We start from the raw sequence: 27798 nt of genomic DNA on the forward strand, positions 1-27798 counted from the left end.
ATGCCGTAACCAAATTGCTAAATCAATGTAATATTTAAGCCTTCTGGGCTTGAAATTCTTTAGTTGACTATCTAGTGACTAAAAACTTTGCGTTATAATGTCACATTTGCTTCAGGAGTCCCGGGCCTCAGAGAAAAAAGATTTCTTATAACTAACCATAACTGAGAAAACATGCAGATAAATATATATGAATGTTATAAATTAAAACAGGAAATATTTAGAGTTTTGTGTCTCCTTTTTACTTTATATAGTGAATTATTTCATAAGTCAGTGAAATGTCTTTAAACCATTATTGAGTAGTTGCTAAATATTTCACCCTATTGTTGTACTATTATGTCTCTATTTTGGAATATACAGTTGGCCCTTAAACAGCACAGGTTTGAACTGCATGGGCCCACTTATTTGTGGATTTTTCTCAATAAATATAGTACTATACATACTGTATATTCTCTTTCCTTATGATTTCCTTAATAACATTTTCTATTCTCTAGCTTTATTGTAAGAATACAGTGCATAATACATATAACACAAAATATGTGTTAATTGACTATTTATGTTATCACTAGAGCCTTCCAGTCAACAGTAGACTATCACTAGTTCCCCACTATAACTGGGGAATCAAAGTTATACATAGATCTGTGTAGAGGATTAGTGCCCCAAACCCCACATTGTTCAAAAGTTCACTGTATAGGCTAATTCCAACTTTTAAATGTTATAGTTAGTTACAAATGAGTATATTTAAAGGATATTTGTTATAAATACATAAAATATTCTTTTTTATTTTGTAATTTCTAGGCCGTTTTCAACTTATGTCATTGTCAATGTCTCTGATTATTTTTCTAATACAGACTCCGAAATATAGAGGTCTTATTTTTTAATGCATCCTTTATTAAGTTCTTGAAACCTAAATCTAAACTGCTTGTAGAAAGTTGAATTATTTTATTTCCATTGTTTCTAATAGTAGTGTTCACTTATTCTTTATTCTCAGTATTCCTGTGGTAAAATTTTATTGAGTATATTTTGGAATTTGAAGCAGTATAATTGTATCATATATTCTATGATATGTATTTTTTTTCAGATGCAACATCATTAGATAAAAAGTATATTGTATAAGCAATTTCATTTAATATGCTATTTTATTTATTCAAATTTTCCAAACTAGTTTAAAATTGGCGACATTTAAGAGTCTGATTAGAAAGAGAGAAATTGGCCTATTGAGGAAAACATTTGTTAAGGTTTTAATCCCTATTAGTTTGGGATGGAAACAAGTTATACTCTTATCAACGCAAAGTATAAATATGTGACCTGAATCTTATCTTATATGGCACCATATTTCTTCTGGGCATTATAGGCTTTCTTTAGTCCATTTCTTAAATTATGATTTTGGAATAATGTTCAAATATATTTATTAAGGAATTACTCTACACTATGGAGCAGGTATATGAACATAGAAGTTGAGATAATGATTAAATGTAGCCATTTTAGATAAAATAATCCATGGTATCACCATTTTCTATGTTCTAATTAGGTGTTATTCTGGACTTGGATAAAAGAAAAGTTCAAGAATAAAATATGTTAAGGCTTGATTAACTGCAGTAGTTTCCTAGAGACGAGACATTTTATTCCTTTTGTTTAGCAGGTCTGTGTGTGAGACAATTTAGCTATGGTTGTGTTTCACTGGATTTATTTAATATGCATTTTTACTCTCTAAAGACAAATTTTGCATATATTAGTTGGATACCTATTTCTAAACATTTCTGAGTATTTTGTGCCATCTTCTCATTAATAGTCAGGGTTTTGAATAGAGAAAAAAAACCTGTTGCCCTGAAAATGTGAACATATCATTTCAAAAGATGTGTTCTCAACCTCACCTCTGATAAATAATACTTTACACCAATAAAGTCAATGCATTTTTCATTTCACTGTGAGTAGAAAATTATTTCTATGTCTACTTTTTGGCTGGAAAATATCGATTTGGTGACTATACGTTTGCATTTGTTCATAAACTATGGGGACAAATAGATTCTTTTGAAATAATGATAATTGCAGGTAACACTCAGAGCCAGGCATTGTTTAAGACTTACATATTAGGATGCATTTAATATTCACAGAAAATCTGTGAGGCAGTTCTTGTTATCAGCATTTGTATAGCCAAGGAAATGAGGCCACAAAGAGGCTTGGTTGCTTGGCTAAGATCACATAATTGTGAGAGTCAAGCAGAGATTTTAACTCAGACTCTTCTTAACCATATTCTATCGTGTTGAACGCCCTCAGATGCCCACATGGGCACCTCCCTCTGCACTTCACCCTTATCAACTCAGTCGCCAGTACTTACCATTTGCATCTCTTCAATATCCCTCTCATCTATGGCTATGCTGTATTTTATGATCTAACTTAGACCGTCATCACCTTTTGCCTTGATTTTTGCATAACATCTTCAGTATCTTCAGTTTCCAGTCCCTTGCATATACAGATATTGGGGTGGCCTTCATAATAAAAGTACTCTAAAGACTAAGAAAAGAAGAGAACTTCCTCAACCTAATAAATGTCATCTATGAATAATGAACAACTAACATCAAGCTTAATGGTGAAAAACATGACCAGCAGGTTTATTCTTGCTACTTCTAGTCAGTCTTTTACTGGAAGTTTTGCCCGAGCAATTGGCAAGAAAAAGAAAGAAATCGTATTGGAAAGGAAGAAATAAAAATATCTCTATTTGCAGATGACAAGATCTTATCTGTAGATAATGCTAAGGAAAGCACTAGAAATTTATTCACTAACAAATGAGTTCAGCAAGGTTTCAAGATACAAGATGAATGCAGATAAATCCATTGCATTTTCCCCCCCTTACGATAAAATCTTTTATTTTTTTTTTTTCAACGTTTATTTATTTTGGGGACAGAGAGAGACAGAGCATGAACAGGCGAGGGGCAGAGAGAGAGGGAGACACAGAATCGGAAACAGGCTCCAGGCTCTGAGCTGTCAGCACAGAGCCCGACGCGGGGCTCGAACTCACGGACCGCGAGATCGTGACCTGGCTGAAGTTGGACGCTTAACCGACTGCGCCACCCAGGCGCCCCAAAATCTTTTAAAATCTACTCCCTTAGCAACTTTCAAAAATGCCATACAGTATTAACTATAGTTACCATGTTGTACATTATGTTCCTGTTACTGATTTATCTTATAGCTGGAAGTTTAACTTCCTTCACCTACTTTGTCCTCCATCTCCTTCACCTCACCTCTGGCCATCTGTTCTCTGTATCTGTAAGCTCAGTGTTTTGTTGCTGTTTGTTTGTTTGTTTTGTCGCTGTTTGTTTTAGACCACATATAAGCAAGATTGTACAGTATTTGTCTTTCTCTGTTTCGCCTATTTCACTTAGCTTAATGCCCTCAAGATCCAGCCATCATGTCTCAAATGGCAAAATTCCCTTCCTTCCTTCCTTCCTTCCTTCCTTCCTTCCTTCCTTCCTTCCTGTCTTTTCTTTTTTCTTTTTTCTTTTTTTCTTTTTTCTTTTTTCTTTTTCTTCTTCTTTCCTTTTTTCTTTTCCTTTTTTCTTTCTTTCTTTCTTTCTTTCTTTCTTTCTTTCTTTCTTTCCTTCTTCTTTCGATATAACTGACATATAACATTATGTCAGTTTCGGGTGTACAATGTAATGATGCATTGTTTATATATATTACGAAATGATCACCACAACAAATCCAGTTAACATCCTCCGCCATACATAGTTACAATTTTTTTTCTTGCAATGAGTACTTTTAAAATTTATTCTCTGAGATTTCCTTTTTTATGGTTGAATAATATTCCATTTTTTTATGCATTTATCCAACAATGGACACTTGGGTTGCTTCCAGTATCTTGGTTAGTGTAAATAGTGCTGCAGTACACATGGGGGTACATATATCTTTTTTAGTTGGTGTTTTCGTTTTCTTTGGATGAATACTCAGAAGTGGAACTGCAGAATCATATGGTAGTTTTGCTTTTAATTTTTTGAGGGATCTGCATATTGTTCTCCTAGTGGCTGCACCAATTCACATTCCTACAAACAGTGCACAAGGGTTCCCTTTTCTCTACATCTTTGCTAATATTTTATTTGTTATTTTTTTTTGATAACAGTTATTTTAGCAGGTATGAGGTGATATCTCATGATGGTTTTGATTTGCATTTCCCTGATGATTTATGATATTGAGCATCCTTTCATGTTCCTATTGTCCATTTGTATGTCTTCAGAAAAATGTTTAGATCTTTTCATTTTTTAATTGTTTGTTTTGTGCTACTAAATTGTATGAGTTCTTTATATTTTGGGGGTATTAGCCTCTAATCAGATAATATGATTTGCAAATATTTTCTCCCATTCAATAGTTAGCCTTTTCATTTTGTTGATGGTTTCATTCACTGTGCAGACGTTTTGTAGTTTAATATAGTCCCATTTCTTGATTTTGCTTTTGTTGCCTTTCTTTTCGGTGTTAAATAAAAAAAGAAACCCAAAAAACAAAGAAACAACAAACAAACAAACATAAAAACCATTGCCAAAACTGATGTCAGGGAGCTTACTGCATTGTCTTTTAGGAGTTTTCTGGTTTCAGGTCTCACATTCAGGTCTTTAATTCATTTCAAGGCCATTGTATTCCTATACACTTAAACAATCCAAAATTGAAATTAAGAAAACAATTTTATTAATAATACCATCAAAAAATAAAATACTTAAGAAAAAATTAACAAAAGTGCCAAATCTATAGCGTGAAAACTACAAAACATCATGAACACCCAAAAACTGAATTTCACATTTTAAGTTGATGAATGATATGTGAATTACATGTCAGTTAAGCCGATAAATATATAAAATAATACCTTCTCAAAATGCTCCCTCATCAAAATCCTTCAAGAATTCTCGCTGGTCGACAAATTAAAGTCAAAATGCCAGGGCATAAGCTAAAAGCTCTGTGATCTGGCCTTTCCTGTTTTGTTCCTTTTTTGGTCCATTCATGCTGCATTAAAATTAAGTATGCCTGTTGCTCATATATGTCACATATTTTCTCTCCTTCATGCCTTCTCTACCCAAGAGATACCTATCTCTTGATCTTCCTGCCCCAATTTTTCCAAACTTTTAGTCCCATATCCTATGCCATCTTTTCTCTGAAAGAGGTGACTCTCTTGCTGTACCAAATCACTCTCTCTCCTCTGATTCTTCATAGCAAAGTACTTCTCTTTACTTCTTCCCATAGCACTTGCCACTTTGTGTTTTCTAGCATGGTTGAATCAACTTGGTACAAACTCCTTGCAGATAGGATCCCTGTCTAATGTATTTATTTTTAACCCCCCCCCCCAAGAACTAATAAAAAGGCATACATACAGTTGGTGCTCAAAAAAAATCTTAAATAAGACAATTATTTACTCAGGAAGGGCCAAGAGAATTAATAAATGGAAACAGCAAACATCCGATCCAATGAATGGATGAATGAATCTCACTTTCTGAACTTTTAATCAGGTTTCATGGATGTAGCTTCAAGGTTCTTAGTTGCAAACAATAAAGTCCATTGTGATTAATTTAGACGGAAAAGGAAATTTTTTTTTGGAGAGAAAGAGCACACATGTGCATGCAAGTGGGGGAGGGGCAGAGGGCAAGAGAGAATCTTAAGCAGGCTCCGTGCCCAGCTCAGAGCCTGACACAGTCCTTGATCTCACCACTGGGAGATCATGACCTGAGCCAAAATCAAGAGTCCCACGCTTGACCGACTGAGTCACCCAGGTGCCCCAGAAAAGGAATTTTTAAAGGTACATTATCTCACAGTGTCTCCAAAAGGGCTGGAGAGCCACATTCTTTAGCTTTCTTGTCAGAAACAAAGCTCAAGCAGAGTGCAGATTTGGATATAGAGACGACACCCCCAACCCCATCTGCTCAGCATTTATGAGAGTCAAGATGGGATCACAAAACTTATTAATGTCATCCCCTGAAGAAGTGGACACCAGTCTGAGCTAGATTTTACAAAATTAGTATGTGTACTTTTCTAGCACCCGCCGTCAATGCTTCTCCTTTCAGAACCTACTGCTTGTGAAAAACCAGGTATTTTTAGCAAGGCATGAAACAGCTACCGTCATTCATCAGTGGCCAGAACACATTTAAGCATAACTTTAAAGATGTCATAGACCTTATATTTATTGTTCTGAATAAACATTAGTCTCATGAAGAGTGGAGTACTGTAGGCTGAAGGCCTGCAATTACCTACCAGCTAGGTACACTGTCATTAGCCATGATGAAACCATCTCTGGGTTTCCGTGTCAGCGCACATTGCCCACCTTACAAGGTGATATACCGAAATGAGAATTCAACCTCCATGTCTTTATAGGCCCCAACGTTCACTCAACCAGAGCAAGCACATGCCGAGCTATCCTTGGGTTTCAGTGCTGATTTCACAAAGGGCTGGACTAAGATAGATGACAATTCAAGTTAATGATGAGTGCAGTGGACTTTAAGCAGCATCACTTGTCAGTCATTAAACGAGGACAAAAATAGCGTGACAGGGATGACCTTCAGGAGAAAGAACCAAAGTATTTGATTTTCATATCATCTGCCTTAGAAAATATCGTCAGTCTTAGAACTATTTAGTTATTACACACAATGGAGTTATTATGTCAGATACTTGTGAGAGTATCTGACATAATTTCATATAGTAACTCATTACAGTAAACCAACTCAGAAGGATATTCTAGTCTTTTGTTCAAAAGCATAAAAGAATAAAACCCCCAAAAGCTTGAAATAGGAAAGCCTGAGCATGGTGAAAGTGACATTGTAGGTAAATCATGTGACCTGTCTTGAGCCTCAGTTTCCTCAAATGTAAAATAGAGAAAATATGAAATGAAGTATATGGTTGGTTGTTGTAGAGACTAAATGAAACAAGATATATTTAAAGGATCTAAGAGAGTGTCTGGTTCATAGTAGGCAATAACTAACTGGTGGTTATAATTATTTCCTTTAACCATAACATCTATCAAATTTCTTAATATTTGTAATTGTCTTTACTTATTTCTATGTAATAGTTTTCTAGGCATATCCACAGAAACAGCACACTCATTGTGCTCAGAATTTAACAGGTGGAAAAACTCAGATAAAATAAAGTTAAGTGATTTAACCAAGAGGGATAGGAAAGACAGGACAATTCTACTGTTGCAATTACACTCTTTCTACTAATGGCGGTGGGGGAGTGGTGGCATACACAAAGGATGGAAACAGTCAAATTATAATTGACAGGAGAGATAAATTGCCAGGGTGAAAGAGGATAAGCTAATTTCTAATCCAAGAATCTCTTAGACACCTCATTTTTCTTTATAAAATCATAGATGTCATGAATATTAAAGCATCCATCTTGGGCCACCCCTGGTCCTCCTTATAAAGTAAGATAAAGCATTTCAAAACCTTTTTCAAACTCTTCATGACAATGTCAATATGTGACAAATATTATTTGTCCCCCATATCCCTTCCTATAATTTTTAATGCAATAACATTTTGTTGCTAAACACATAGAATCCCAGCTTGTATCCCAGCTTTGCCTGGGGTTAGGTATAACCAGGTGATAAAGGTCTGGCTAATGGAATAGATTAGATGGGTATGCAAATTCTCGACAATGCTTAATTTTTAAAATTTTTAAAAAATTCTGTTATTTATTTATTTGGGAGAGACAGAGAGTGCCAGCGGGGAAGAGTCAGAGAGAGAGAGAGAGAGAGAGAGAGGAGAGAGGAGAGAGATTCCTAAGCACTCTCTGTGCAATCAATGCACAGAGCCTGATGTGGGGCTCGAACTCATGAAACCGTCAGATCATGACCTGAGCCAAAGTTGGAATCTTAACTGACTGAGCCACCCAGGCACCCCTGCTTTTAAAGGGTGTGAGACAGCATTTCATTTCCCATCTTATTCATCTGGCTGGCTAGAAGGTGGCCATGACAGTAGGAGCCACAACAACCTTTTCGGGCCATGAGATGGGAGCTACTGTTCAGGATGGCAGAACAACCAAATGGAAGGAGCCTAAATTTCTGACAACTTTGATGACTAAGCTACCGCACAACTTAGAATTGTATATGAAAGAAAAAGTTCTGTTTTATTCAGAGTTCAGCTACTCTGGGTAACATTAAGATTATATTAAAATCTTTTAATAAACACAATACAATTTACAGTTTATTCCACTATTGTGATCACCACTGCTGTTAATTGTGTGTGTAACCTTTATTATGGAATTATAAAGTGCTGTCTTTACAGGTTATCAGACATCAACCAGACCAATGTCTTCTCACCTCATGCATGTTTGTCAGATGAAAAATCTAAGCCCCCAAAATAACAAATTCTGGAATTTCAAATAAATCACCTATTGCAACTTAATGGAATTTCACCTGAACCATGCTTAGGTTTTTGTTTTTGCTTTGCTCCTCCATTTTGTAGTTAAAGATGAAAAGCATATAATGCCAATAATATGAATGTCATATCTATGTCACTTATTATACCTAAAATACTTGCCTAAGCGCATAATTTTAAAATAATTTTAAAAATACAGATATCCTTGAAAAAGTATTCATTTTAAAAATCTGGTTTTAAAACAGTCTGTATTTTATGATCCAGTTTTCCTTCAAAAATATATTTATGTGTTTGTTTTGCATGGATATGTCTATATATATTTTTAAAAATTATGGAAGTGTGCACTTATCAGTACTGCCTTCTGTGTGAACATTTAAAGACGATAAGCAGAGAGCTTTGACATTTTTCTTTATATACTTCTGTATTCATTTAATTTTTCGATGGAAATTTAAAGCTTTAATAATATATCTTTATAAAAACTTGCATTAACAATTTTATACGGCTCCATCGAAAATAGCAATAAAATCTCCAAACTTTGGGGACATTAAATTTAATTAAATGCATTTTAATTATTAAAATTTGTTCTTAACTTTCGTCTAGTTAAAATACAGCTGTATGAACAAACTCTTTTTTTTTAAATATTCTTTTAATGTTTATTTGTTTTTGAGACAGAGAGAGACAGAGCATGAGCGGGGGAGGGGCAGAGAGAGAGGGAGACACAGAATCTGAAGCGGGCTCCAGGCTCTGAGCTGTCAGCACAGAGCCCGATGCGGGGCTCGAACTCACGGACCGTGAGATCATGACCTAAACCGAAGTCGGACGCTCAACCGACTGAGCCACACAGGCGCCCCTGAACAAACAAACTCTTTACACAGAGCACGGGAGCAATAATGATAATCCAATAGGGATTACTCCATACTTAAGAGACCAAGAGTAAAAATATTACAGGTGGGGTCTCATGGGTGGCTCAGTCGGTTGAGCACCTGACTCTTGATTTCGGCTCAAACCATGATCTCATGATTCATGAGTTCAAGCCCCACATCAGGCTCCGCACTGACAGTGTAGAACCTGCTTGAGATTCTCACTCTCTCACTCTCTCTCTCTCTCTTCCCCTCCTTCAGGCTCCTCTCTCAAAATAAATAAACTTAAAAAAATAGTACAGGTGTTGGGGCACCTGGGTGGCTCAGTCAGTTAAGTGTCTGGCTCTTGATTTTGGCTCAGGTTGTGATCTCACAGAGTTCAAGAGTTCAAGCCCTGGGTCATGTTCAGCATTGACAGTGTGGAACCTGCTCGGAGTTCTCTCTGTCTCCCTCTCCACCACTCTCTCATTCTCTCTCTCAAAATAAATAAATAAACTTAAAAAAATAATAGTACAGGTATTTGTCAAGGTGTACTGACAAACATTAAGTGGATACAAAGGTGCTGTTTTCCTTACTGTAAATGGTACAAATTAAAAATGGGGGGCGTATGAAAAAAGGGAAGGAGGAGGAGAATAAAGAAAAGTAGAAGGTGGAGGAAGAAGGAAAGAGGAGGGGGAGGCAAAAAGTTAGTGATAAATAATAAAATGTAATCAGATTTTTATTTATTTCATACAGAGCTTGAGAGTAAAAAGATAAATCTAACCTCATCAGCCAATGTCTCAATTATTCAGTCAGTGAACAAACTGGCAACATGTGCTCTTGATATAATTCAAGAACTAATTAATCATATATAAACTTTTTATGAAATATGGAACATTACCAACATAATAGCATGAGTATTAGAGCTTTAATATATTCAGCAATTTTAATTTCGTTTAAAGAAAATCTTTCAGTACAAAACAATCTAAGTTTTGACACTCTCTAGTTATCTGTCAATGTTTTATGAGACTGAAAGAAATCATTAAGCAAAAACTAGTAAAAACTAATATTTTACAATGTACAAAATTTATATTGTACCATACAAAAGACACGGATGAGGGGCGCCTGGGTGGTTCAGTCAGTTAAACAACCAATTTTGGCTCAGGTCATGGTCTCACAGTTTGTGGGTTCAAGCCCCACATCGGGCTCTGTGCTGACAGCTTAGAGCCTGAAGCCTGGTTTGGATTCTGTGTCTCCCTCCCTCCTGTTCTTCTTCCACTCATGCTCTCTTTCTGACTCTCAGAAATAAATAAACGTAAAAAAATAAAAAAAGACATGAATGAAACAAAGACCTAGAAAATTAACCCATGAAAACCACAGTTTGTACATTCATTAGAGGGCAGGTAATATGATTCATCTTACAGTTAAATTGGCCATGGGAGGCTGTGAAGAAATTAATACTCCCTATATTATTCATAAAATAAATACATTTGTCCATGTTGAAAGATAAAGCAACTTTTTTCTGTTTAATCAATATGGAAAGAAAATAAAATTTAAATTATCAGTTATGTTTATAATTAAAAATTTAATATCTGCATATTCTGTTTTTTCAAATAAGGTTGTATTAGATGAATATGGCAAATGAATGAATGCCTAGAATTAAAAGGCAAAAGTGTGATGCATTTTTCTTCATGAATAGATATTATTACAGAATAGGAACAACCTTTGTCTCAATGTGGTTATTTTTTTCTTGTTTAAATTTCAGTTCTGTTGAATCATGCAGGGAACAAAGATAAAATTAGGATTTTTTTCGTTGTTTTTTTTTTTTTAGGACTGGTGGGAACATATAGGCTCAGAAAAACACCAGCGTAAAACACCATAGAGACTTACACTGAGGAAGCTAAATTATAACTGAACTATTAAAATCATTAACCTCCAATCCAACCCCAAACACGTAAAATCTATTGTTTCAAGATTCAAACTATAAATCTAGAACCCACATGAAGCAATGGTTAATTAAAAGAAAGAATATATAGAAATGAATAGTTTCTGCCATACAATAAAATGACTTTCTAAGTAGGTAATTGAGCTATAGCAGAAAAACAGAGGTTTAATTCTGAATAACGGACAATTAAATGAAAATTACAATGCAAGCCTAGTTACAAAATTCTATTAAATCTTGTTCCTTGTAAGTTTATCTTTATGTATATTCCAGTTGAGTAATATAATTGGTATTTTAATAACATGTTTTCCATTTTGTCCTAGAAGAAGAAAAGGGGAAAGGAAATAATGAAGAAACGGCCATTGCTCTGCCATTTTTCTATCAGCTTTAGCTGAAAAAAACTGCTTTGATGTGCTTCATTACAAGGTACCAACAGTATCAGGTGACAATTACCCTTTATTACAGCCTCAATATCCCCAGATAGAATAATATATACTTTTAGTATAATATTAATATACTTTTAGTATAATATTAATATAGTATATTATCATACTAATTATTATAATTTTAGTATAATAATAATTATTATAATTTTGGTATAATAATAATTATTAATAAAAATTAGAATAATTTATACTTTTAGTATAAATTTAACTTTTAGTAAAATTTCCATAAATGTGTATCTGCTGGTGTTTACATGAAAAGCAGACGTCTGATAATAGTTGACCCTTGAACAATGTAGAGGTGAGGGGTATCAACCCTCACATGGTCAAAGTCCATGCATAACTCTTGACTTCCCCAAAGTCAATAGCTTAACTAATAATGGCCTCCTGTTCATGAGAGGCTTTGCCAATAACATAAACAATTGATGAACATACTTTGTATGTTATACGTATTATATATGCTATATTATATAATCAAGTAAACTAGAGAAAAGAAAATGTTATTAAGAAATTTATAAGGAAGAGAAAATACATTTACAATACTGTGCTGTATTCATTGTAAAAGATCTGCATGTAAGTGCACCTGCACAGTTCAGATCCCTGTTGTTCAAGGGTCAGCTATAACTGTCATTTGTTAAGAGGATGTTCAAGTTTGTGCGACAGAGATAACAGATGTTTTATATAAAAGAATGTGCAACGGAGAACAGAAGTATTGCAAGCTAAGTAACAATAAAATGGATAAAGTCATTAGAAAGAAAATAAGATGTTAGTCTGAAATATAGTCAAATTCTAAGGTTTCTCCTTTTTTTAATACATGTCATTTAGTCTTTTTGGAAAACTATACCCTTAGGTAAAAACATCACAGGATTTTGAGTTTTTATGTGCCATAATTCTGTATTATAGAACTTATAATATTCTCAAAAGTATAAATAATCTAGGTACATAAGAAAATGTCAGCTTTATGATGACTCCTAACATATCAATATATATTCATTAATTCATTAATTCCTTCCATATGGAGTGTCTGCTATCCTCCAAACACTATTTAGTTCTAGGGATAAAAACGGTGAACAAGGTAAGTGCACAGTCTCAGGTACCATGCATTTTCTGTTCTATTGAGAAAGCACGAACAAACATACTAATGAGAAAAATAGTTTGAAATTGTCTTAAGCACCATGAGGGATATAACCAAGGTTTTAGAAACAAATGGCTGGAGGCAATGAGTACAAATTTCCAAAATTTTTCAATAAGAAGCTCAGAGAATTCCTTTTTGGAGAGTTTTTTTTTTTTTCCATGTTTATTTATTTTAGAGAAAGAGAAGCAGAGAGAGAGGGAGACAGAGAATCCCAAGCAGGCCCTGCGCTGTCATTGCAGAGCCTGATGTAGGGCTCGAACTCACAAACTGTGAGATCATGACCTGAGCTGAAATCGAGTCAGATGTTTAACCAACTGAGCCACCCAGGTGCCCCTGGAGAGGTGATTTTTAAGCTGAGACCTAAAAGATAAGAAGAAGCTGGGTCTGCAAAGCTCCAGAAAAGAGAATGAGAAAAAAAGATTCTGAATGGGGCATTGGCTTCCTTGATATGATATATGTGTTTGGGGTGAATGGCCAAGGAGAAGAATGAAATGAGGTTGGAAGGTGGAGGGGGGGGCAGGTGATACTAGGCCCTATAAGTTATGGTAGCAAGTTTGTATTTTATTCCCAGCGAAAAGAAAAATCTTTGAAGAGTTTTAAGCAATTTTTGACACAGATATTAATATTATTTGTCCCAATTAAATACTAGTTCCTAGATTCCGGAAACTCTAGTATTGATATCGTAGCCTATCTGACTCAAAACATAGGTATTTAATATCCAAAGTGTGGAGAAGGCACAGGAAATTATGTCAGAAGAAGAGTTTGAAGTAGACTGAAGAGAAAGGGTCATGAGAGTTCCTTATGATCCAATGAAGTCTGGGAAGAAAGACAGACACCAAGGTGGAGAAAAAAGCAGATTGTGACAAAAGGGTCAGAGCTTTCACTAGCTATTGTGAAATCCCAGTCAGAGGTGTGGAGTTAATTGAGGGGAAAGACAAATCAGAAGGGGTTTTGCCCACTTCTATTTTGAACTCTGAAAAGACAACCTCTACACTGTGGTATTTATAGCAACGTGGGTCAGACATGGCACAGAAAAAAATGAAGATATGGCAGCATTAAGCAGACAGAGTATCTGAGAAAATGGCAGAATTAAGCAGAGAGTGTTTCTGAAAAAAAAAATGCACAGAGATGCCCTTGTTTTGTGGGGCATGGATGGGACTCAGAAGTTTCCACAAGCCCCATGGAGAAGATGGAAGGTAGCTGAGACCAGAGCTAGGAGGCCTACCTGGGACTACCCTTGCAAGAGACGGTGATCATGGTGCAAAGCCACAGCACAAATGGTCTAATCAGGCACCACATGGGAGGTGGTTTTGAAAATAAGGGGAGAGGACCATCGAGACCTGAAGCGTCTAAGAGAACAAGTCACAGGTTTATGCTTTACCTCAGAACACAGTACAAGGATCCTGAGGATGGACCGGCCAGAGGGCCCAGAGGTCACCCCCGGAGCCCCAGGTGTCATCTCCACTTCTGCAAAGGCAGGATGCCCCCTTGTGTCCCCTCTCCACATTCCCATTTGCCATTTGGAGACTTGCAAGTGGCAGTCTGGAACAGAAAGCACTTTCCTGAAAAAAAAAAAAAAAAAAAAAAAAACCATTTAATCCAGAGTCCAAGATACTAGTAATTAGCCAAGTTAAAATTTCGACCATGAACTCTGTCCCTGTCTGGCAGGGTCGGCGCTTGTGATGGAGATTAGACAGTCAAGAACCCTCAATTACTTTGTACGTTGGGTGGTCCTGAGTATAAATGTGCCGCACTACCCAGCGCCTAGATTTAATAATTATTCCGTTTATTTCAGTTCACTGACAATATGTAATTAGTATACATGTAAAAATGCATGTTTGCTAAGATATGTGCACTACTGTTAAAGAAATCCTCTGAAATGAGAAGTATTCTGAACCTGAGTAAGCAATCATATGTTCTGTGGCTGTCACTGTCACTGCCACCAACTGGCTCTATAACCTGGAGCTAGTCATTTAATTTCTCTGGGCGTTAATTTTCCCTGAAAAATGAGGAGACTGGACTAAATCATTGCTAAGGTCAATTTTGATTTCTGATGTCTGTCATGTGAGTGCTAAAATGAGGCCTGCTGAGATGATGGCGGTTGGATTTGCATTAATCAAGAAACAATGATAATAAGTGTAGAACCATTTAATGAGTCCAGGCCATTTGCCTGGCACAAAGTAAGTCATTTTACATGGGTTATTTCTAATCATCTAAATAAACCCATGAGGAAATAGAGGTTCAGAGAGGCTGTAATTTGCTCCGTGCTACACAGCTGGTAAGTGACAGGCTACTCGCAGCCCAGGTTTTTTCTGAGGTTTTTGAATCAGTTACTGTGGTACTTATAATCCATCTCCTCCTATGGTTGGTTTTGAAGATTCTACCTTCTAGACACTGGTAAAATTCTATCCTTCGGGCTCCTCATGTTATGAAGCTATTTTTATAGCCTGAAGGTAGAGCAAATTTTCCCTCAGCTCCTGAAGAATTCACTTATATCATTCATTTAGCACTTATTCTCAAGGATTAACGACACCGTATATGTTCTGAGAGAATGTCAAGCACTTGGACTAAGGAATGCTTGGGAAATGTGTGGTACCAGCAGTGCTGGAATTCTGATGAGGAGAGTGAAATGCCAAAGGTGCAAAGGCCCAGGACGCACTCATGCCTGGGGCCATGCCAGTGTAGGGTCACCTCACTCCAGTGATGGCTCTGGGAAGCACAGAGAAGCTGGTGGGGTAGGTAGTTCATTGGCACCATTTGAAGTTCAGCAAGATTAAGTTTTAGTAGTGATGCCTACTGAAGTTTGGCTGCCCAGGGAGACCCTAGGTAGTGCCAGGAGAATCAAGTGGGTAGAAACAGAACTGGTGTCCAGAAATACAGAGCAGAAGTAAGCCAGGGTGGGCAGACCTTTTCTGGCAGCATATCTTTATAATAGAACAGTGAGTCACCAGAAGAGCTGAAACAGGAGTCACTGAGCAGATATCTTTTGTTGCAATCATTCCTTCAGGCTGAACCTTGACAATGCAGTGTTATAAATGGAAAGGCTTCTGAAGCAACTCACAGGAGTTGCTTCAGGCTTTTACCCATGTGTGTTAGTCTTCTAGGGATGTCATGGCAAAATATCACAGAGGGAGGCTTAAACAACAGAAATTTATTTTCTCACAGTCCTGGAGTCAAGAAGCCCAAGGTCAAGGTGGTAGCAGGTTTGGTTTCTTCTGAGGTCTCTGTCCTTGGCTTATACATGAATGGTTGGCTTCTTGCTGTGTCTTCAAATAGTCTTTTCTCTGTGCACATGGTGTCCCATCATGTGGCCAAATTTCCTCTTCTTATAAGGACACGAGGCAGATTAGAGTAGGACCCACCCAGAAGCCTCATTACTTAGCCACCTTTTGAATGGTCTTGTCTCCAAATACAGTCTTACTCTAAGGTAGTAGAGGTTAGGTTTTCAACATATGAATTTGTGGAGGATACAACTCAGCCCATAACACCATGGATCTAGAGAATTGTAAGCTCTCACCTAGACAGATAGTCCCATAATAGCTAGCAAAATGCCATGTACATTAATAGGTAATAAATATTTATTTCTTCATCCTTCAACATTTCAATTCTGACAACATATAGGCAAACAATAAACTTTTCTTGAATCAATATAATTGATAGAATTAATGAATTTAAGTTTAATATCTTGGATGGTCACCATCACCCTACCTAAATAGCAAAATTTAAGAATTAGAGATGTTTCTGAGATGCAAACTGATAAATCACACATTCTTTATTACTTAAAAGTTAATATTTTAAACAATTGAACTTACCCAATGCTGCAATTAAGGAAATAATTCTATACAGAAACATCTGTCTCTTTTTTAGTAAATATGTAGAATTGAATATTTTTCCTATTTCTTTGTTACTAGCTTTTTTTTTTTTTTTTTAAATTTTTTTTTTCAACGTTTATTTATTTTTGGGACAGAGAGAGACAGAGCATGAACGGGGGAGGGGCAGAGAGAGAGGGAGACACAGAATCGGAAACAGGCTCCAGGCCCTGAGCCATCAGCCCAGACCCCGACGCGGGGCTCGAACTCACGGACCGCGAGATCGTGACCTGGCTGAAGTCGGACGCTTAACCGACTGCGCCACCCAGGCGCCCCGTTACTAGCTTTAATCAGACGTACTTCATATCCCCAGATGTAACTTGGGTATTTATTTCCCTTAATCCTATACTAACACTATACTAAATCATCTTGAAACTGGCTTTCTAGTTTTAAGTTACCTTGAAGTAAAAATATCACATTTAGTTTAGCTGCCGAAAAGATCTTTGCATCATGTATACATACTTTAAAAATTTATTTAAGCCATTATGCTAATAATGGATTGTCTTCATTGTATTTTTATTTATTTATTTATTATATTATTCACATTACACATGTCATCAACCAAAAGATCAGGACCTTTCATCTTATCATCTCTGTTCTAAAGTCTTCTGATTTCTCTTTTTTACATAGCAATAAATGGGAAAGAAAAAATGATTGTGTAGATTTTATTTTACACATTACAGTGTACCATCAACATTCTTGTCAAGATTCTGTCTAATCAGATGATTATTTTCCACTTGACTCTTTAAGAATAAAATAGCTCATCACTCATCAATTACACTAACAAAAACCACTTGTTTTAACTTGAAATTTAATTTTTTAAGTTTATTTATTTATTTTGAGAGAGAGAGAGACAGAGACAGAGAGAGAGACAGACAGCATGAGCAGGGGAGGGGCAGAGAGAGAGACAGAGAGAGAGAGAGAGAATCCCAACCACTCTGTGCTGTGCTGTCAATCCCAACACAGGGCTTGAACTCATGAATCTTGAGATCATGACCTGAGCTGAAATCAAGAGTTGGACACTTAACTGACTGAACCATCCAGGCACCACTTCACTTGAAATTTCAACTGAATAGTTTACTCTTAGCAATATGCCAGCAGCAGTGGAGCTCAGAGTCGAAGCAAAGGCTCTCAAAACATCTGTTTTTGGTAAAGCCTATATTTTTGTTTATTACATTTATTTTTACATTCTTTTCTACTTATGAGATTTGGGGTAGAGTGTAAATTATGAGATGAAGCAGTATATTCTTATATCAAATAGAATTTCTTACTGAGCTTTCATAAGATTAATTTAAAATAGTACTTAGCCAATAGAGCTTGTGCCGGGTTTAAAAGACTATACAAGATTGGGGCACTTGGGTGGCTCAACTGGTTGAGCGTAGGACTTGATTTTGGCTCAGGTCATGATCACAGGGTCGTAACATCGAGCCCCAGTCCAACTCCCAGCTAGTGTGGAGTCTGCTTGAGATATATCTCTCTCTCTCTCTCTCTCTCTCTCTCTCTCTCTCTCTCCTTCTACCCCTTTGCCCCTCTCCTCTGCTTGCACTCTCAGTCTCTCTCTCTCTCTCTCTCTCTCTCTCTCTCAAAATAAATAAATAAATAAATACATACATACATACATACATACATACATACATAAATAAATACAAAAGACATAAATTCATGGATTTTTTTAGAAGTTAGTTTATTTATTTTGAGAGAGAGCAAGAGCAATCTTGATCTCATGAACTGTGAGATCATGACCTGAGCCAAAATCAAGAATCCAACATTTAACCAACTGAGCCACCCAGGCACTCTTAAATTCTTATAATAATTATTCCAACCATTCATTTTACAGGTAAAAAAAAAAAAAAACTGAAGCTGGGATAGCATAGGCCAAAGTTGTATACAGAAGAATGATGTGGAAAGGGCTTTGATTATTAGGTTCAGAGATTGAAAAAAGTGTTCCAGACAGGACTCTTGAGGAATAAGTAACTGTGCTTGCAGGTCAACAGGCATACACCAAAAATAATTCACCCAGGGGGAGTGTTGAGTTACTAGTGGTAGGTTTTAAAGCCAATGGGAAATTGAATTTTGTATATTGGAAGAAGAGAGTCAGTTGAGAAATGGTACACCGAAAGTTCAATATGACTTGCTTTCATAGTTTGCGATAATGCTGGCTGACAAAATGGACTAAAGAGAAGAGAAGTCAGGCAAAGACCACTTGTGAGAACATGACTACATGGGATGCATTTGTGAGTTAAATGGGATCTGGTGAAAGTCTATGGTGATGAAAATGAGGTGAAGAAAATACAATAGGAATCACATCATGCACTCACAAGTTATGTCTAAAGATAACCTCATGACATTGAAACGAATGTCAAAATTTCAAAAAGAAAAATAAGTCAATAATAAAAAAGGAAAATGTTGTCATCAGAGAGAACAAAGACAGTTAAAGAGGAAAACATTTGGGGGGGCCAGGGTGGCTTGAGTTGATTGAGTGTCTGACTCTTGATTTCAGCTCAGGTCATGATCTCAGGGTCGTGGGATCAAGCCTTGTGTTGGACTCTGTGCTCGGAGAGGAGCTTGCTTGAAATTCTTTCTTCTCTCCCCTGCCCCTCTCCCCTGTTTGTGCTCTCCCTTTCTCTCTCTCTTAAAAAATTATGTGTATGTATGTATAAAATTTGGTCATTATTTTTTTTTGCAAAATAAATGAACTAACTCCACATTCGTAATTCCTCAGGAATTATTGTTCACCAATGGTTTAAAAAAGGATAAAAGATGGTAGCTTCCTTTAAAAAAAAAACTAATATGTATTTCAGTTGACCATGTAAAAAAGCTTTAAATGCACCTCACCTTTTGTACATTCGCATATAGCATCTCTATTCAGAGGTTTTATATTGTATAGACCTGAGAGCCGGTCCACATGACAGCACATATTTGCAGTGATAAGGCCGGGGGGGGGGGGGGGGGGGGAGAAATCTCTTTGCTTTCACACTTCCTTTGTGACCAAAGTCATTTGACAACATGGAAAAAAAACACCTTTTTCTTTCTCCCCAGTGGTGTTTATGGGAAGGAGGCTGCATATTGTTTCACGGTATGCATTTGCACGTTGTTTGGATGTTAAGCATTCCACCCCAGAGAACCCTGAACTGGTGGGAAAGCTTAGAGTCAAGTCACTTGAAGTGGGAAAACAGCTCTGATGTATTGCCCCTCTTCCCTCCGTTTTCCTCAATTGCTCAGCTCCCTACAGTGTTTTCAACCCTGGAAGTGTGAAGAGCAAAGCACCGCAAAAACATCACCAAGGCTAAGGCTATGTCTAATCTAAATTCGTTCATATGCATTTAGTCATTATTTGTACAACACTTTCTGAAAAGGGAAGATATCACAATTAAAGGCTGAGCGACTTAACGAAAAAGAACTCACTTAATTGGGGTTGAGGAAATAACTTCTTTTCAGTTTCTGCTCTAAGGCCATGAGACTGTAGTTTAACTGAATAAGAAATACCCTAAGGTTCATTGTGTCATCTCTTCTTTTAGTGGATGATATGGCTTGTGAAAATTAGTGTTGAAAGTCCAAGAATTATCTGATAATTATCTGTAGTCAGTTGAATTATGTTCCCTCAAAAGACAATGTCCTAACCCCTGGTACCTATGAATGTGACCTGATTTGGAAATAGGGTCTTGAAGATATCATCGAGTTAAGGTAAGGTCAGACTGGGCTCTAAGTCAAACGACTGGAAACTTTATAAGCAAAGGAAGATTTGGAGTCACAAAGATACACACAAAGGGAAGAGAACATGTGAGAGCAGAGGTAGATATTGAAGCTATGCAGCTATAAGCCGGGAATGCCAATCATTGCCAGCAGCCACCAGAAGCTAGGGAGAGGCACGGAAGATTTTTTCTCTAGAACTTTTCGTGAGAGCAGAGACCTGGAAATATCTTGCTTTCAGATTTCTAGCTTCCAGAACTGTGAGAGAATACATTTCTCTTGTTTTAAAGCATCCAGCTGTAGAAAAATTTTTACAGCAGCTCTAGGAAACTAGTACATGCTCTGAACTGTAATTTTTCTCTGTTTATAAATTATCTACTCATTTTTAAATAATTTTTTAATGTCTCATTGTTAAAAAATTCACCTCCCAGTCTTTTACATAGAGAATAACTAAGAAATATAGGAGGTAACGGGGCAAGTGAAGCACTCAGGTGGGGGGACACTTACTATAGCTCTTGTTTATTATGTTGACCACTTCCTTGGGCAATTCTGGACTTAACACTTTATGATAAAGATACTCTTCTAGATCCACAATAACTACAATGAACATGGCCTTCCACCTCCTGAACTGAAATAACCTGGGCCTCCCTAGAGGTCACCACCTGTCTTACAATTCACCCAATCAGAGGCAGCTTAATGTCTCACACTCCCAGAATCTATGTACCCAGTGCGATCAGGGATTTTCCTTGCTTCCCGTGTCATGTTGTCACCCTGTCTTACATTTGTGACCCCTTCCCTTTGATTCTCAGAATTTTCTGTGCACTCCAACTCCCGTCAGCGATTATAATGACTTCAGCATTCATGTGAAAGATGCACCAGGTGTGTGGACTCTCAGTTCCTGGACCTTCTGGTTCCCAAAGACGTTGGACACTTGAGGTTAGCTATTGCCTTCCACTGTTTTTATCTTAAACTCTTAGTTTACCAATACCTGAAACTACCTGGCCTCTAAATGTCACAAGCAAAGGCCCAAATCTAGAAGACACTCATGTCCAGTGGTTTCCCAGAAAGCTATCATGTTTGAGCTGTGATATGAAGAGGTGATGTGGCAACGAATTGAGGGCAGCCTCTAGCCAATAGCCAGTGAGGAACTGAGGCTCGTGTCCCAGCAGTCTGCAAAAGAAGTATATCCAGCCAACAACCATGGGAGTGAGCTTGGAAGTAGATCCTTCCTCGGTTGAACCTTGAGATGACTGAGGTCCTGGACAACATCTTTCAAGATGCCCAGAGTCAGAGGTACCTAGCTAAGTGTCCCCAGATGCCTGACCCACAGAAACTGTGAGACGAAGTTGTTTTTTAAGCCATTAAGCTTTGTTATTAAGCAATGGATAAAAGATGCCATATCTATGGCCAAAAAAGAAAATCATCCATTTCTTTGGAAACTGACATGAACGCTGGGAACTAATGTTGAGCAATTAGGTGATTGTTAAGTTGGAAGTAACAATAGTCTCTAAGAAAAAGAGAGAAAATAGCTAAAAGGTGGACCATATACCCCATAATACACCCATGAATGCATCCACATTTCTGCCTTCCCCATAAAAGTGCTGTTATTGCCATTACTACTTATGATCACCCCCTAAGGACTTGCTGTTCTTGTCAAACAGTACGATATGTGTAGAATGACTCTAATGCATTCTTTGAGGCTGCCTTCCAGATTATATGAACAATTTAATAATACCTGTTTCTTCCTGTTCTCAGCCTTTCCCTGCTCAGGCAATTTTGGTTGGTAGCATTTTCATCTCCTACCAGTAGAGTGTGGTGTGGTAGGATTTCCCAAATTCTCCGCACCACCCTTTTTTTTTTTTTCTGCTGTGGCCTCCATATACTGTGGTCATAACACCAACAAACTGATTATGACATAAAAGTCTAATCTTATGCAGTTATGGGCCATTCAAAAGCAGGTCACTGTCATTAACCTTTGTCCTTCCATGCCTGGACTCCATTATTTCCATGTAGACAATTCAGATACTTGGTGTATCGATTCCAACCTTACCTTCATATTGGCTGGTATTGTTTTTGAGGACTCAAATGTCGCACAATAGTATAGCTAAACCACTTTAGAATCCAGTTACTTGTGTCATAGTGTAAGCGTGGTACCAGTTCAGTCAGTGGCATCCATAAAGCTTTGGTAGAGTGTAAAGATTAACAATATCTATGAGTCACTTATTCTCTTAGGGTCTCAGTTTACCGATCTGTCAGATAGGGACAATAATCCTCTCTATTGTTGTTGTGAGCACTGAGTGAGTTAAATATTAAATCACTTAGAACAGTATTGGGCACATAGGAAGTTCTCGCTGTCAGCTCTATATACCAAATGTAAACCTTCCCCAAACAGGGACAATTATAAACAGTCTCAAAAAGGTTCTCGTGCACTATATTTCACCCTGCGGTGGCAAAAAGCACTGAGGACGAAATGGTGTAGGGTATTTTACAGCATTTTCATTTTACAGATGAAAAAACAGAGGTTTTAAAAAATTAAATAACCAGCACCAAATCTCAGCAGTGTCAGGGATAAGACTGAAATCTAGGTTTTCTTCTGAAAAATTTGCTGAAGCTTTATCTGCCTGTTCTAAAGAGGTAGATAGGTACCCTTATATGCACTCATCATATTGAATGAGGATTCAGTGGGTTGTGATTTTTCTGCCTCTCTCCAGTATAGAGCCAGGACAAGGTGGGGTATGATGGGAATTTAGTGAAGAGTTGAGGTGAATACATGTAAAAAAATTGCCACAATATATGGACACCCCTTTGGACAATCATTATTAGTTGCTCAAGCTTGGGATGGTGCACTCTTTTTTTTTCCCTTTGTTGTTATTTAATTAATTAATTTATTTTCAGTATCAGTAACACAGTAATTTGTGGCCAGTGTTCAAGAATGTTGAGATAATGATGCTTAGGGACAGCATTTCTCAGTGCTTTTTGAGGGTGTGGTTTTGTTTTATGTGCGTTTTAAGAGTAAGAAAGTGTCTAGTCTCACCATTTGATAGCATGAAATAAAACCATGAAGCAAAGCATGATGTATACCTCATGCTCTATGGTATTTGAATGGTGTTTCTTGCTTTAACATAAGCCAAATATACAAAAGTACAGTAACGCAAAAGAAAGTGCTCCTGCTAATGGAAGTGAGCAAACCATGTATTAATCAGTGAGTTAAACCCCTCTTTTTTTTTCACCTCACTCCCATTTAATGCATCATTGCCAAGAGTTCTGGATATCATCCTAATAAAATATCAGAAGGATATAATGCAAAAATATCCAAAAACCTGTTTTTATGTCTGAATTGAGTGGCTTTTTATACTTTACTTTTTTATTTTTATAGGAATTGACTGTCAGCAGAGAGCTATCAGGTCCTAGTGTTTATCTATAGTCCTGGTGAAAGTGCCGCCTGTCTACTTCTGGCTTGTGAGAGTTTCTTTCCTTTGGGGTGGTGGCTGGTGCCAGAATGAGAGGAAATATCATGCCCTCCGAGAGTCAAGAGCAGCTGGTGCAATTGCCCTGGTGTTTATGGGATGTTATAGGCATAAAGGCACATTTGGAACTGGTTGGGGAAAGAACTTAATGCTTCTTTCTTTTATCTTTATAATCCACTTTCCTAGCAAGGATTATCCTACCGTTCATACTAAATTTAGCAAATGCAGATTAAAAAAAAAAAAAAAAAAAAAGCTAGGCTGCCACAAGGTACTTTGAGAAGGCAATGTATGTGCTGGGTAGATAAACTGGCTTTTATCAAATGAAACAATAAAGACACAAAGAAACTTGTTCAAATTGTCTTTTTTTTTTTTTTTTTTGAACAATGAAAGCCATTTTTGTAAGAATTAACCAGAGGGAGTTGTACATCTGGAAAGCGGTGCACACATAGTTTCTGTTTGGGAGAAAACTGGCATTATTGCCAAAAAAATTATACATCCACAGTATGATCCAACTTTGTCAAGCTGGGGGTGTCATGGAGAGGAATTTGCTACCAGAAATTTGCATTAGATGGCATTTTCACTATTTATTTTCAGTGACATATTCTTTCATTTTTGGCAGAATTTTTATAGTGTTTATTTTGTGAAGAGCAACAGAAGCTTAATATAATAAAATAAGTGAAGTATCAACATGGCAATTTAGGGTCCTAGGGTCATAATGAGGACTTTTGTTTTATTTCCCTATAGAAGTCAAGTCTCAGACCAAATTTTGCAAATCACAGAAGTTATTCCTTAGTGCTTTGTTGTCTGCTTTTTTGTTTTATACTGCTGTATTTCCCATTATTATTTTTTATTATTTTCTTTTTCCTGGTCCTATAAGGGAAACCATTTTGTGGCTTATTCTCCACCCTTTTAACAAACATCAGTACTTCAGGTGTTCACATCTGCTTTATTCACTTATCAATAATTAATTCCATAAACATTTGAGCAACTGTGGTCTACATTTGAGAAGGCACCGGAAATAAAAAGGTGAATGCATGTCAAGTCAGAAGCAGAGTGAACTTCTGCTTCAAATACATACGAATGATGTATAGATAAAAACTTTTAAATATCATATGGTTGAACTCAAATAATAAAATTGAAAAAAAAAAGTTGTCAGATGCTATGAATGAGGCAGGAACACGGTCAATGCAGAACTGAAGGCAGGGTGGGCCTAGGGTTTTCCAGCATAGATTTTAACTTTATGAGGTTAGATCCTGGGTTTTGATGCTCAAGTAAAGATACAAGATGAAGCCCTCATGCCTTCAAAGGCATGAAGCCTCCAAATACACTTAGGAACCAAAAGCATACTCTGCTGTTTATCCTGAAGTACATCACGGAAGCCTTCCATCTATCTACAGCTCTGGTAGAAAAAAATCACGTGGGAGAAATGGAAATCCAAGCCTACCCACATGCAGCTAGGAGATTCAATTTCTTCTCAGTGTTTTGCAAGTGAATTCTGTCCCTCTCGGAGGCAAACTTAAAAATCCTGTGTATGCTTACATCTGTACAGCAGGCTTTTCCCAGGAAAGACAGTGCCCACTGGAAATAATCATACCACCAAAAATCATCAACCACATAACAAAGTAAACATCTATGAAATAATCAACAGATGTAACAAAGATAAAACAGCTGCATTTCAATCTTAATAGTTGATGGTGCATCATTAGGAACCATGTTTTCATATTTGTCATAATATTTTAATGTTTTTTCTCAAAGTTTCTTAAAAAATATACAGACTTTAATCCTCATTTCTGCTTATCTGTGGGCTTGCCCTGAACTTCAGTGGAAAAAAATTTTGTTGCATTCTGGAATTTGAAGGGGGGTTTAAGGGAGGTTTGCTTGCTTAGTCATTCCCTCAACAAAAATTTTTTGAAAGCTGTATTGTACCAAGTACTGTGCAGCATGTTAAAGATACGGGTTGAAGATGAAGCTGTCACTGGGGCTAAAGAGACAATGTCTAGTTGGCAGAGGCACTAGAAAACAGAAAGTTACAATGCAACGTAGACAGATGACATAAACACCACAGCTTACGCTGCTCTGGAATGAACTCTACAGTCCTGAAGAAGCGTTGGGCTCACTCTGGTTAAATTTTTGAATGTAATATATTTTTTTAACAAAATTCCATAGGCATCTGAATAAAATAAAATTTGCAAAAACAAACAAACAAATAAATAAATAAATAAATAAATAAATAAATAAATCACTGATCGGATTTGCCTCAAATGTCTACTCGATAACCCAAACTCCAGAAGATTTGGCAATGTCTACAGACTTCTTACTGAAGAAAATGGTTTGACCCAAAATTCCATATATCTGAGTTTTCGATCGCATGAGAAATTAATTGAAAAATAACCTTACATATATAGGAGTTCAGGAACTATGCCTTTTATGTTACCCAATAAAAACAGTTAATGAAAAGCACATGGCAGTTAAACCAGAGATAAACGGAGATAAGGAAGAGGAAGGGAAGTTTGGGTTATAAAAGGATGTAACTCCAAAGCATGTGCAATTCCAAAATAAAAAGCAAGTGCTTAAAAATGGTTTTTGAAGAGGAAAATATGTTCTTTAAAATAAATCTAACAATAATAATCAAAGATCTTTGGCTCATGGGATAGCACCATAATGGTCAGTAAGATGAAGCACCTTATTAAAGCTGACAGGAAGGAAGCCCAAAAGAAAGTGGTTGTCTTTGCTTATGTAAGACTGGTAGAATGTGCATCTGGGTTCAACATAAGAATTATTGTGGCAGCAGTACTGACAAGGGTCATGGAACCAGAATTGCATTGAGTGGTCTCAAGTGCACATTTTGTTTAGTGAGCCTTGCCAATTTGCCGATGAGGATTTCTTACATCTATGATTTCATTTAATTACCGAGATTGTATCGGACAAAAACTGCTTGACCAACTTCACTGAAATTGACCTCTTCCATGATTAAGTATATATTATGTTTTTAAAAGGTAGTCTGTGATTTAAATTCTTGTGGGGGGCGCCTGGGTGGCGCAGTCGGTTGGGCGTCCGACTTCAGCCAGGTCACGATCTCGCGGTCTGTGAGTTCGAGCCCCGCATCAGGCTCTGGGCTGATGGCTCGGAGCCTGGAGCCTGTTTCCGATTCTGTGTCTCCCTCTCTCTCTGCCCCTCCGCCTTTCATGCTCTGTCTCTCTCTGTCCCAAAAATAAATAAAAACGTTGAAAAAAAAATTTTTAAATTCTTGTGGACATCAAAGCCACCAACGGTCATTCATTCCTTTTCCTATCTTTTCTGTGTACTTTACTAAAAACTACCACAAATAAATTCCAAAGACCTTTATAAACAGTACTGATAGGTTCAACACATCTGGAATAAAACAATGGAAATCAAAAATGACCCAAAAGATAGAAACTAATGATTCAAAATAAGTGGCCAGTTTTTTCACCAGATAACACTGGGGAAAATTAAAAAAAAATGCTTGCCAGTGTATGTAGGCAGTATCTGTTATTGTTATGTCTTGTTTATTAGAAAAGTTGAAATGCTGAAAAAAGTCAAATTTATCATGGGAATTCTAATAGAACTGTATGATAAAGGAGGTCTGGGAAAAAATCTTATCAGCGGAAAAGGTACTCTGGGTCGAAATACCAGTTAACATAAACTAAAATTCAGAAGTTGGAAAGGCAGCAGTTAAAAAGAGTAAAATTTCCTCATCTACAGAAAGGAGAACTCAACCACTACGGTAACTTGTGATAATACAGTTGGAGAATAATCCGTGCTTTAAGATTGTAGGGGCACCTAGGTGGCTCGGTCGTTTAAGCCTCTGACTCTTGGTTTTGGCTCAGGTCATAATCTCATGGTTCCTGAGTTCAAGCCCCATATTAGGCTCTGTGCCCGCAGCGTGGATCCTGCTTGGGACCCTCCATCTCCCTCTCTCTCTGCCCCTCTCCTGCTCTCACCCTGTCTCTCTCTCTCTCTCTCTTTCTCAAAATAAATAAATAAATAAATAAATAAATAAATAAATAAATAAATAAATAAATTTAAAAACTTAAAACAATTGTAGGGGCA

The 27798-nt window shown here is 36.9% G+C and overlaps 1 long non-coding RNA gene across 2 annotated transcripts in view; it reads left to right on the forward strand.

The window, feature by feature from the left end:
- LOC147577213 (uncharacterized) overlaps positions 1-27798 on the forward strand; it is a 410290-nt gene that overhangs the window by 134272 nt on the left and 248220 nt on the right. For both annotated transcript variants that reach the window (XR_015240031.1, XR_015240030.1), the window contains exon 3: positions 11447-11549. This is a non-coding gene — a long non-coding RNA (uncharacterized LOC147577213). The remainder of the gene's footprint in view (positions 1-11446; positions 11550-27798) is intronic.

The sequence above is a fragment of the Puma concolor genome, chromosome C2, assembly GCF_028749965.1.
Source record: "Puma concolor isolate L17-30 chromosome C2, mPumCon1.1.hap2, whole genome shotgun sequence".
NCBI classification, from domain to species: domain Eukaryota; kingdom Metazoa; phylum Chordata; class Mammalia; order Carnivora; family Felidae; genus Puma; species Puma concolor.